At 48.0% G+C, this 13,884-nt stretch overlaps 1 protein-coding gene across 1 annotated transcript in view; it reads left to right on the top strand.

Annotated features, from left to right (window-relative positions):
• RABL3 (RAB, member of RAS oncogene family like 3) overlaps positions 1–13,884 on the top strand; it is a 40,724-nt gene that overhangs the window by 19,071 nt on the left and 7,769 nt on the right. The gene's annotated exons all lie outside the window — the stretch shown is intronic.

The following is a 13,884-nucleotide window of genomic DNA, read 5'->3' as shown; positions in this document are numbered from 1 at the left end:
TGGGACAGCAGCGCTGCGGCGTGATCCGGCGCTGCAGCGTTAGGACTGCTGCACTGCAGCGTGATCCGGCGTTGGGTCGGCGGCGCTGCAGCGTTGTCCGGCGCTGTGGCGTTATGTCGGCGACGCTGTGGCGCAGCTACGCTGCAGCGTGGTCCGGCGGCGCGCGGCGTTAGGAGCGGCGCTGCGGGTATGATCAGCGCCGCTGTCCCCCCAGAGGCTTCGGCCCTGCCTGGCCGCTTCGGGCGTGGAGCAGCTTCCTGGAGCCGGGACTTCCGGCCATCGGATCGCGCTGTGAGGCTCCGCCCCCTCCGGCACGTCACTTCCGGTTCCGGCTCTCCTTGCTCTAAGGGGGGAAAAATTGAGGCCCCGGCTTCGGGCCTGCTCCAGGCCGCAGCATCGTTTGGCGGTCCCTCCCCCCTAAGGCCTGCTGTGCATATAAGACAGCGCTTTTGGGCTCCGCATCGTGCTTTCAGGATCCATCACGGTACTCGTGGGGACACAGGACTGGGGTAAGTGCTTCTCCCTCCATCTGGCTGAAGCATTCCTTTTTTCCCAGTCTCTGGCCCTGGGTATAGCATTACGGATCGTTATGTCTAGAAGGTTTAAGACTCACACGGTTCTTTTTACCAGTTGTGTATCTTGTAGTGCCCTTTTTCCGCACGCCCAAAGTAATCGCCTCTGCGAGGCCTGTGACTCTGAACGCGTCCAGGAGCCCCCCCTGCCAGTTCTCCAGTAGTCTCTCCGGTCCCTCAAGCAGATGCTGGGGTAGCTCCACCGGAATGGGTCACGTCCTTGTCACAATCCATGGCGTCCCTTACTGAAGCGATCAAATCTCTGCAGACCCCGGCGGTCGGGACCGGTAATCCACCTGTCTCAGAGAGGGCCTCGGGGTCTCAGGAGTCTTCGGCCTGCAGGGGCCGCGCTCTCACTCGACAGACGCATGGAAAGCGGAATCGCAAAGCGTCGCCCAGGCCCTCAGGTGCTTCCGCATCCTGGAGTTCCGCATCCCGCTCTCCTTCCCCTGCAGAAAGCGGGGAAGTTGAGACTGACTACGAGTCGGAAGGGTCTCTTAATTTTGATAAACCTGGGTTTCAGGAGTCAGTAGACAGCCTAATTGAAGCTGTCAATCAGTCTTTCGGGATAGAAGACGAGCTCACCTCTTCCTCTGATCATAAGGTCTCATTTAAGCGGACTAAACGGGCCCATAGGGTCTTTTCCTCTCACCCTGAGTTCGAGGACCTGATTCGACGCAATCGGGAGCACCCGGACAAACGTTTTTCAGGGCAAAGAGCTCTGAAGGCTAGGTATCCTTTTGCTTCGGAACTTTATAGTGATTGGGCAGAAAATCCTTCTGTAGATCCTCCAGTGTCCCGTTTAGCCTCTAACACGTTGCTATCTCTCCCTAATGGCTCATCGATTAAGGATCCTACGGATCGTCTTATAGAGAGTTTGGCTCGTTCCGTCTTTGAGGCCTCAAGCTCAGCACTTTTTCCTTCCTTTGGTCAGATTCGTTATCTAAGGCTCTCCAAGAAGGTAATGTGTCAGCGGAATTGGCTGAAATGTCGTCTCAAGTAGCTATGGCTGGTAGCTATCTGATTAACGCATCTCTGGATGCGGCAGATTGTGCTTCTTCGGCTGCGTCTAATGCTATTGCCATCAGAAGGGCCCTTTGGTTAAGGTCCTGGCGGGCTGATTCTACCTCTAAAAAATCTCTTACATCCCTGCCGTTTCAGGGTGGTCGTTTGTTCGGAGAAAAGCTGGATCAGCTCATTTCCGACTCCACAGGAGGGAAAAGCAAGTTTCTTCCTCAGCAGAGGGCTAGACAGCCTTTTCGGCGCCAATTTCAGGCCCGTTTTAGAACCTTTCGCTATGTCAGATGGGCCACAGCATCAGGCTCTCCTGCGCAGGGTCGGCCCAATCAGGACCGAGACGGTCGGATCTCTTATACGGCCAGCCAAGGGGGAAGAATGCGTCCCCAGTCTTCTAGATCCAGAGGATCTAGGACTCAAAGATTTTCGGCCAAGTGACTGGAGGCCTCCTCCGAGTGTCTCCAAAAAAGTAGGCGGACGTCTACTTTTATTTCGCCAGGTCTGGCTTCAGGTAATTCACGACCAGTGGGTGGCAGAGCTCGTATCTTCAGGTTACAAGATAGAGCTGGTCCGTCTTCCTCCTTCCCGGTTCTTCCCAGGTGCAAATCTCTCCGTCAAAGCTTGTTCAATTCCATAGAGTCTCTCCGTATCAGCGGTGTCATTTCTCCTGTTCCAAAGGAAGAAAGGTTTCAGGGCTTTTATTCCAATCTTTTTGTAGTGCCCAAAAAGGACGGAGCAGTGAGGCCTATCCTAGATTTCAAACTCTTAAACAGGTTTGTCCGCGTTCGACACTTTCGGATGGAGTCTCTGCGGTCGGTCATCGCCTCTCTGGAAAAGGGAGAATTTTTGGCCTCAGTAGACATTCAGGATGCTTATCTTCATATTCCCATCTTTCCGCCTCATCAAAGAGTTCTCCGGTTTGCCGTAAACAATCTACACTTCCAGTTCACGGCATTACCTTTCGGACTGGCCTCCGCTCCCAGGGTGTTCACAAAAGTCATGTCGACTGTAGTGTCCATTCTGCACTCCCGAGGTATAGTCGTCTTGCCATACCTAGACGATCTGCTGATCAAGGGACCGACATTTCAGTCTTGCAGGGAAAATGTCGGCATCACTCTGGACACCCTTTCCCGTCTAGGTTGGTTGGTAAATTTAAGGAAGTCATCCCTACAGCCGTCTCGGAAAATCTCTTTTTTAGGCATGATTTTCGACACCTCTCAAGCCCTATCAATCCTTCCCCAGGACAAGGTCCTAGCCCTTCGGCGGGAAGTGAGGAATCTTCTACAACCATACCCTCATACGATTCGGTCCGGGATGAGGGTGTTACGAAAGATGGTTGCAACCATAGAGGCAGTTCCGTTTGCACAGCTTCATCTTCGACCCCTCCAACGAGCAATCCTGTCAGTGTGGAACAGAAATCTTCTCTCTCTCAACCGCAGATTTCGGTTGTCTTTCCAGATCAAGCAGGCTCTCTCTTGGTGGCTAAACAGCCCATCTCTACTCAGGGGGAAGCCCTTTCCTCCAACCAATTGGCTAGTGGTCACAACATGCCAGTCTCCTGGGTTGGGGAGCAGTGTTCTTCCATCACACAGCTCAGGGACGCTGGTCTCCTCGGGAATCAGATCTCCCCATCAATATCTTAGAGATTCGAGCAGTTCGGCTAGCCTTGTTACGTTTTCACCATCTTCTGGCAGGTCGCCCTGTCCGAATTCAATCGGACAACGCCACAGCGGTAGCTTACATAAATCACCAGGGGGGCACCCGCAGCAAGGCAGCCATGCAGGAGGTAAAACAGATTCTACTCTGGGCGGAGAGAAATCACTCTGTGATCTCAGCGGTCCACATTCCAGGCGAAGAAAACTGGGCGGCAGATTTCCTAAGCCGTCAGGGTCTAGCCTCCGGGGAATGGTCTCTCCATCCCGAGGTTTTTTTGCAGATATGCCATCTTTGGGGAACTCCAGACGTGGATCTAATGGCGTCCAAGGTGAATGCCAAGGTGCCCAGTTTTGTCTCTCGGTACCGAGATCCCCAGGCTATCGCCGTGGATGCGCTGGTACTGTCTTGGAACCAATTTCATCTCTCATCTGTTCCCTCCTCTGGCACTGCTCCCGAGGGTAATCAAGAAGATCAAATCGGAGAGAGTGCCGGCCATCCTGATCGCTCCGGATTGGCCACGACGGACCTGGTATGCAGACCTGGTACAACTTCTCGCCGGGGTTCCATGGCGGCTCCCCGATCGGCCGGATCTTCTATCTCAAGGGCCGATCTACCACCAGAACTCAGAGGTCCTACGTTTGACGGCCTGGCCGTTGAATCTTGGCTTTTAACTCAGGCAGGGTTTTCTCAAAAAGTAGCTGATACCATGATCAGTGCACGTAAGCCCGTCTCGGCCAGGATTTACTATCACACTTGGAAGGTTTTCCTTTCCTGGTGTAGAGTGCGCGGGCTGCCTCCTCTGCGTTTTTCCATTCCTAACATTCTAGCCTTCCTTCAAGCAGGCCTTGATTCTGGGCTTGCTCCAAGTACCCTTAAAAGGCAGATTTCGGCTTTATCTGTCCTTTTTCAGCGCAAGATTGCTACTAATCGTCAGGTCAGGATTTTTTCCAGGGAGTCGCTCATAAGGTCCCTCCTTATAAGACTCCTTTGGAAGCTTGGGACCTTAATCTGGTCTTAAGGGCTTTACAGAACGCTCCTTTTGAGCCCCTGCAAGATGTTTCTTTGATGTTTCTTTCCTGGAAAGTTGTATTTTTAGTGGCTATAACATCCATTAGACGGGTATCGGAGCTGGCAGCTCTTTCTTGTCGTCCCCCTTTTCTGCAATTTCATCAGGACAAGGTAGTTCTCAGACCGGCACCGTCATTTTTGCCAAAGGTTGTTTCATCTTTTCACATCAATGAAGATATTGTTCTGCCCTCTTTTTGTCCGGCACCTATGCACCGTGTAGAAAAAGCTCTCCATACGTTGGATCTGGTGAGGGCTCTGAGGAGGTATATTTCCCGTACGGCTCCTTTTCGCCAGACAGATGCTCTATTTGTCCTTCCGCAGGGTCGCAGGAGGGGATGTGCTGCTTCAAAATCTACCCTGGCCAGGTGGATAAGGGCGACCATTCAGGAGGCTTATCGCACCATGGGCATGACGGTTCCGGCCGGAATCAAGGCTCATTCAACAAGAGCGGTGGGGGCTTCCTGGGCCGTTCGGCACCAGGCCTCAGCAGAACAGGTTTGCAAAGCTGCGACCTGGTCTAGTCTGCATACGTTTGTCAAACATTATAATGTCCACTCCCAGACCTCTGCAGATGCAAGTCTGGGTAGAAGGATTCTTCAAGCGGCAGTGGCGCATTTATAAACAACCATCATCTGGATGTCTTTGACTGGTGAGTTATTTTTCCCACCCAGGGACTGCTTTAGGACATCCCACAGTCCTGTGTCCCCCAATGAGGCGAAGGAGAAATAGGGATTTTTGTGTTACTCACCGTAAAATCCTTTTCTCCGAGACGCTCATTGGGGGACACAGCTCCCTCCCTGGTAGCCTTGTGGCTGCTTTGGTTATATCTGATTACATTAGTCAGTAGGATCTTTTCTAGACATAAAGTTTCTGTATTTATGCTGTTAGATTATTTTTTTGTGTTTTGTTCTCCTACTGCTTTTTGCACCAAACTGGAGTCTCTGGTAGCCGGTGTCAGGGTGTATACGATGGAGGAGGAGCTAAACTTTTTTTCAAGTTTACTTAGTGTTAGCCTCCTGGCGGCAGAAGCATACACCCACAGTCCTGTGTCCCCCAATGAGCGTCTCGGAGAAAAGGATTTTACGGTGAGTAACACAAAAATCCCTATATTACTATATCACACTGAGGAGAAGGGCGGCCATATTACTATATATATTACTATATCACACTGAGGAGAAGGGCGGCCATATTACTATATATATTACTATATCACACTGAGGAGAAGGGCGGCCATATATTATTACTATATATATATTACTATATCACACTGAGGAGAAGGGTGGCCATATTACTATATATATATTACTCTATCACACTGAGGAGAAGGGCGGCCATATTACTATATATATTACTATATCACACTGAGTAGAAGGGCGGCCATATAAATATATATATTACTATATCACACTGAGGAGAAGGGCGGCCATATTACTATATATATTACTATATCACACTGAGGAGAAGGGCGGCCATATTACTATATATTACTATATCACACTGAGGAGAAGGGCGGCCATATTACTATATATATATTACTATATCACACTGAGGAGAAGGGCGACCATATTACTATATATATTACTATATCACGCTGAGAAGGGCGGCCATATTACTATATAATATATATATCACTATATCACACTGAGGAGAAGGGCGGCCATATTACTATATATATATTACTATATCACACTGAGGAGAAGGACGGCCATATTACTATATATTACTATATCACACTGAGGAGAAGGACGGCCATATTACTATATATTACTATATCACACTGAGGAGAAGGATGGCCATATTACTATATATTACTATATCACACTGAGGAGAAGGGCGGCCATATTACTATATATATTACTATATCACACTGAGAAGGGCGGCCATATTACTATATATATTACTATATCACACTGAGGAGAAGGGCGGCCATATTACTATATATATATATTACTATATCACACTGAGGAGAAGGGCGGCCATATTAATATATATATTACTATATCACGCTGAGAAGGGCGGCCATATTACTATATATATTACTATATCACACTGAGGAGAAGGGCGGCCATATTACTATATATATTACTATATCACACTGAGGAGAAGGGCGGCCATATTACTATATATATTACTATATCACACTGAGGAGAAGGGCGGCCATATTACTATATATATTACTATATCACACTGAGGAGAAGGGCGGCCATATTACTATATATATTACTGTATCACACAGAGGAGAAGAGCGGCCATATTACTATATATATTACTATATCACACTGAGGGGAAGGGCGGCCATATTACTATATATATTACTATATCACACTGAGAAGGGTGGCCATATTACTATATATATTACTATATCACACTGAGGAGAAGGGCGGCCATATTACTATATATATTACTATATCACGCTGAGGAGAAGGGCGGCCATATTACTATATATAATACTATATCACACTGAGGAGAAGGGCGGCCATATTACTATATATATTACTATATCACACTGAGGAGAAGGGCGGCCATATCTATAATATAACGCTGGGAGCGTCACTCTGTCCGAAGCCTTTATAGACTGCGCAGGCGCCGGCGCAGTCTGGCCCCCACAGAGTAACGCTCCCAGGAGATCGCGGTATGCATAAACACTGAACGCACACCGCGATCTCCACCGGAGAGTCAGGGACCGCCAGGAGGGTGAGTATATTCACCTTTCCCCGTTCCAGCGCTGCGTGCGGCTCCGTCTCCCGGCTCCTCTGCTGTGACAGTTCAGAGGGCGCGATGACGCGCTTAATGCGCGCCGGCGCCGCCCTCTGACTTACCAGTCACAGGCAGAGGAGCCGGAGTGTGTCTTCAAGAAAATGGCGCCGGAAAGCGCGGACTGCGCAGGCGCCGATTCCTGCTGCCGGAATCTGCGCCTGCGCAGTCCGCGCTTTCTGGCGCCATTTTCTTGAAGACACACCTGCAGTGGAGCCGGACGATAGGTGAGTATGGTATATTTTTTTTTTTTATATGGCAGCAGCATACGGGGGCATACACACTGGAGCGTCTTATGGGGGGCATATAATGCAATGGTGGCGCAGGATGGCAGCAGCACATGACAGAACGGGCGCAGGATGGCAGCAGCACATGACAGAACGGGCGCAGGATGGCAGCAGCACATGACAGAACGGGCGCAGGATGGCAGCAGCACATGACAGAACGGGCGCAGGATGGCAGCAGCACATGACAGGACGGGAGCAGCACATGACAGAACGGGCGCAGAATGGCAGCAGCACATGACAGGATGGGAGCAGCACATGACAGAACGGGCGCAGGATGGGAGCAGCACTTTACAGAACGGGCGCAGGATGGCAGCACCACATGACAGAACGGGGGCACAGGATGGCAGCAGCACATGGCAGAACGGGCGCAGGATGGGTGCAGCACATGGCAGAACGGGCGCAGGATGGGAGCAGCACATGACAGAACAGGGGAGCAGGATGGGAGCAGCACATGGCAGAACGGGCGCAGGATGGGAGCAGCACATGACAGAACAGGGGAGCAGGATGGGTGCAGCACATGACAGGATGGCAGCAGCAAATGACAGAATGGAGGCGCAGGATGGGAGCAGCACATGACAGAACGGGGGCGCAGGATGGGTGCAGCACATGACAGGATGGCAGCAGCAAATGACAGAATGGAGGCGCAGGATGGCAGCAGCACATGACAGAACGGGCGCAGGATGGCAGCAGCACATGACAGAACGGGCGCAGGATGGGAGCAGCACATGACAGAACGGGCGCAGGATGGGAGCAGCACATGACAGAACGGGCGCAGGATGGCAGCAGCACATGACAGAACGGGCGCAGGATGGCAGCAGCACATGACAGAACGGGCGCAGGATGGCAGCAGCACATGACAGAACGGGCGCAGGATGGCAGCAGCACATGACAGAACGGGCGCAGGATGGCAGCAGCACATGACAGAACGGGCGCAGGATGGCAGCAGCACATGACAGAACGGGCGCAGGATGGCAGCAGCACATGACAGAACGGGCGCAGGATGGCAGCAGCACATGACAGAACGGGCGCAGGATGGCAGCAGCACATGACAGAACGGGCGCAGGATGGCAGCAGCACATGACAGAACGGGCGCGGGATGGGAGCAGCACATGACAGAACGGGCGCGGGATGGGAGCAGCACATGACAGAACGGGCGCGGGATGGCAGCAGCACATGACAGAACGGGGGCACAGGATGGGTGCAGCACATGGCAGAACGGGCGCAGGATGGGTGCAGCACATGACAGAACGGGTGCAGGATGGCAGCGGCACATGACAGAACGGGCGCAGGATGGCAGCAGCACATGGCAGAACGGGCGCAGGATGGGAGCAGCACATGACAGAACAGGGGAGCAGGATGGGAGCAGCACATGACAGAACAGGGGAGCAAGGTGGGAGCAGCACATGACAGAATGGGGGCGCAGGATGGCAGCAGCACATGACAGAATAGGGGCGCAGGATGGCAGCAGCAAATGACAGAATGGAGGCGCAGGATGGGAGCAGCACATGACAGAACGGGCGCAGGATGGGAGCAGCACATGACAGAACGGGGAGCAGGATGGGAGCAGCACATGACAGTATGGGGACGCAGGATGGAGCAGCACATACCAGGATGGAGACCATATACCAATATAAATGCTCGCCACCCGGACGTAGAACGGGCTCAATAGCTAGTTACTATATATATTACTATATCACACTGAGGAGAAGGGCGGCCATATTACTATATATATTACTATATCACACTGAGGAGAAGGGCGGCCATATTGCTATATAAATATATTAATATATCACACTGAGGAGAAGGGCGGCCATAACTATATATATTACTATATCACACTGAGGAGAAGGGCGGCCATATTGCTATATATATATTACTATATCACACTGAGGAGAAGGGCGGCCATATTACTATATACATTATTATATCACACTGAGGAGAAGGGCGGCCATATTACTATAACACACTGAGGAGAAGGGCGGCCATATTACTATATATATTACTATATCACACTTAGGAAAAGGGCGGCCATATTACTATATATATTACTATATCACACTGAGGAGAAGGGCGGCCATATTACTATATATATTACTCTATCACACCGAGGAGAAGGGCGGCCATATTACTATATACATTATTATATCACACTGAGGAGAAGGGCGGCCATATTACTATATATATTACTATATCACACTTAGGAAAAGGGCGGCCATATTACTATATATATATTACTATATCACACTGAGGAGAAGGGCGGCCATATTACTATATATATTACTGTATCACACTGAGAAGAAGGGCGGCCATATTACTATATATATTACTGTATCACACTGAGGAGAAGGGCGGCCATATTACTATATATATTACTATATCACACTGAGAAGAAGGGCGGCCATATTACTATATATATTACTATATCACACTGAGGAGAAGGGCAGCCATATTACTATATATATATATTACTATATCACACTGAGGAGAAGGGCGGCCATATTACTATATATATTACTATATCACACTGAGGAGAAGGGCGGCCATATTACTATATATATATTACTATATCACACTGAGAAGAAGGGCGGCCATATTACTATATATATTACTATATCACACTGAGGAGAAGGGCGGCCATATGACTATATCACACTGAGGAGAAGGGCGGCCATATTACTATATATATTACTATATCACACTGAGAAGAAGGGCGGCCATATTACTATATATATTACTATATCACACTGAGGAGAAGGGCGGCCATATTAATATATATATATTACTATATCACACTGAGGAGAAGGGCGGCCATATTACTATATATATTACTATATCACACTGAGGAGAAGGGCGGCCATATTACTATATATATATTACTATATCACACTGAGAAGAAGGGCGGCCATATTACTATATATATTACTATATCACACTGAGGAGAAGGGCGGCCATATTACTATATATATTACTATATCACACTGAGAAGAAGGGCGGCCATATTACTATATATATTACTATATCACACTGAGGAGAAGGGCGGCCATATTACTATATATATATTACTATATCACACTGAGGAGAAGGGCGGCCATATTACTATATATATTACTATATCACACTGAGGAGAAGGGCGGCCATATTACTATATATATATTACTATATCACACTGAGAAGAAGGGCGGCCATATTACTATATATATATTACTATATCACACTGAGGAGAAGGACGGCCATATTACTATATATTACTATCTCACACTGAGGAGAAGGGCGGCCATATTACTATATATATTACACAATATTACTATAAATGTTTGGGCACCCCTGGTCAAAATTACTGTTATTGTGAAGAGTTAAGCAAGTTATTATTATTATTATTTATTGTTATAGCGCCATTTATTCCATGGCACTTTACATGTGAGGAGGGGTATACATAATGAAAACAAGTACAATAATCTTAAACAATACAAGTCATAACTGGTACAGGAGGAATGAGGACCCTGCCCGCGAGGGCTCACAATCTACAAGGGATGGGTGAGAATACAGGAGGAGAGAGGACCCTGCCCGCGAAGGCTCACAATCTACAAGGGATGGGTGAGGATACAGGAGGAGAGAGGACCCTGCCCGCGGGGGCTCACAATCTACAAGGGATGGGTGAGGATACAGGAGGAGAGAGGACCCTGCCCGCGAAGACTCACAATCTACAAGGGATGGGTGAGGATACAGTAGGTGAGGGTAGAGATGGTCATGCAGCGGTTTGGTCGATCGGTGGTTACTGCAGGTTGTAGGCTTGTCTGAAGAGGTGGGTCTTCAGGTTCTTTTTGAAGGTTTCGATGGTAGGCGAGAGTCTGATGTGTTGTGGTAGAGGGTTCCAGAGTAGGGGGGATACGCGAGAGAAATCTTGTATACGATTGTGGGAAGAGGAGATAAGAGGGGAGTAGAGTAGGAGATCTTGTGAAGATGAAATGATCTGTAAAAGGATTTAAGTTAAAGATGACATATTTCCTTGGTATTTTGGGGGAAAAAAAATATATATATAATTTTTCACTTTTTAAGAATTTCAAAAAGGTAAATGGGCTGATGCAAAAATTTGAACACCCATGGAGCTTTGTGTACTCTAACATTGACCGAGGCTTCAGACCTTAATTAGCCTGTTGGGGTTATGGCTTGGTCACATCATCGTTAGGAAAGGCCAGGTGATAAAAATTTCCCAGCTTTATAACAAAAAAAACCCAGCCTCTTTTAACCTTCTGCCAAAAACCAGCAGCCTTAGGTTATTTTAAGTTGCTGCCGAGCACTTTGAAAATGGTGGATGCCCACAAATCAGAAGACGGCAATAAGATGATAGCAAAATGTATTCAAGTTGTCCTTTCTTCAGTTCAAGATGTGATTTACGAATTGCAGTTACCAGGAACAGTGGAGGTCAAGATAAGGTCTGGAAGAGCAAGCAAAATTTCAGTGAGAGCTGTTGGTAGAATTGCAAGAGAGGTAAATCAGAACCCTCATTGACTGCAGAAGATCTTCAGAAAGATTTAGCAGACTCCGGAGTTGTGGTACATTGTTCTACTGTTCAGAGACACCTCACAAATATGGACTTCATGGAAGAGTCATCAGAAGAAGACCTCTCCTGCATCCTCACCATAAAATTCAGTGTCAGCAGTATACAAAAGAACATGTAAACAAGCCTGATGCATTTTGGAAACAAGTGCTGTGGAACTATGAGGACAAAATAGAAGTCTCTGACGACAATGATCACGGGTATGTGTGGAGAAAAAATGCACAGAATTTCAGGGGAAGAAAATCTCACCAACCATTAAGCCTGGAAGTGGATCAATCATGCTTTGTGGTTGTGTTGCAGCCAGTGGCACGGGGAACGTTCCACGGGTAGATGGAAGAATGGATTCAATGACCTGTAAACAAATTCTTGATATTAACACGTTCCCGACCTGTGACACAGCGTATGCATCATGAAAGTCGGTGCTAATCCGACCTGTGACGCGTATGCTGTGTCCCAGAATGATCGCATCCCTGCAGGTAGGGTGAAAGGGTTAAGTCCAATTTCACCCGACCTACATGGACAGGGGGAATGGTACTTTAGCCCAGGGGGGGTGGCTTCTCCCCCCCCCCCCCCACTTTCTATTTCAACAGCCAATCAGAGCAATTTGTAATATTTCACCTATGAAAAGTGGTGAAATATTGCAATCCAGCCATGGCTGATGCTGCAATATCATCGGCCATGGCTGGAAACCCTGATCTGCCACCGCCACAGATCTCCTCCCCGGTCCTCCGTCCTGTCCTGTACTGTGCTCCGCTACCCCCCGTCCTCCTCCCCGTCCGCTTTCCCCCCCCCCCCCCATGCTCCGATCCACCCCCCACCCCGTGCTCCGATCTCACCCCCTCATTATTACCGAGCCTCCCGGTGTCCGTCTGTCTTGTCCATGGGCGCCGCCATCTTCCAAAATGGCGGGCGCATACACAGTGCGCTCATTGAATCTGCCAGCCAGATTAGTTGCAGGTACATTTTGATCATTGTGATAGGTTTTATCACAGTGATCAACATAAAAAAAAATAGTAAATGAACCCCCCCTTTATCACCCCCATAGTGTGGATTCGCCGCTGCGGATTCGTAACAGTTTTTCATCAGGTTTACAGTACCATGTAAACCTATGGAAAACCAAATCCGCTGTGCCCATGGTGCGGAATATACCGTGCGGAAACGCTGTGTTGTATTTTCCGCAGCATGTCAATTCTTTGTGCGGATTCCGCAGCGTTTTACACCTGCTTCTGTATAGGAATCCGCAAGTGAAATCCGCACAAAAAACACTGGAAATCCGCGGTAAATCCGCAGGTGAAATCCGCACGAAAAAAACAGTGGTTCCCCCCACATATGGGGTATCGGCGTACTCGGGACAAATTGTACAATAACTTTTGCCATCCAGTTTCTCTTTTTACCCATGGGAAAATAAAAAAAATTGTTGCTAAAAGATCATTTTTGTGACTAAAAAGTTAAATGTTCATTTTTTTCCTTCCATGTTGCTTCTGCTGCTGTGAAGCACCTGAAGGGTTAATAAACTTCTTGAATGTGGTTTTGAGTACCTTGAGAGGTGCAGATTTTAGAATGGTGTCACTTTTGGGTATTTTCAGCCATATAGACCCCTCAAACTGACTTCAAATGTGAGGTGGTCCCTAAAAAAAATGGTTTTGTAAATTTCGTTGTAAAAATTAGAAATCGCTGGTCAAATTTTAACCCTTATAACTTCCTAGCAAAAAAAAATTTGTTTCCAAAATTGTGCTGATGTAAAGAAGACATGTGGGAAATGTAATTTATTAACTATTTTGTGTCACATAACTCTCTGGTTTAGCAGAATTAAAATTCAAAATTTGAAAATTGCAAAATTTTCAAAATTTTCGCCAAATTTCCATTTTTTTCACAAATAAACGCAAAAATTATCGATGTAAATTTACAACTAACATGAAGCCCAATATGTCACGAAAAAACAGTCTCAGAACTGCTAGGATCCGTTGAAGCG

This window comes from Ranitomeya imitator, chromosome 3 (assembly GCF_032444005.1).
Source record: "Ranitomeya imitator isolate aRanImi1 chromosome 3, aRanImi1.pri, whole genome shotgun sequence".
Lineage (NCBI taxonomy): Eukaryota > Metazoa > Chordata > Amphibia > Anura > Dendrobatidae > Ranitomeya > Ranitomeya imitator.
This window is presented reverse-complemented; position numbering and strand designations above follow the sequence as displayed.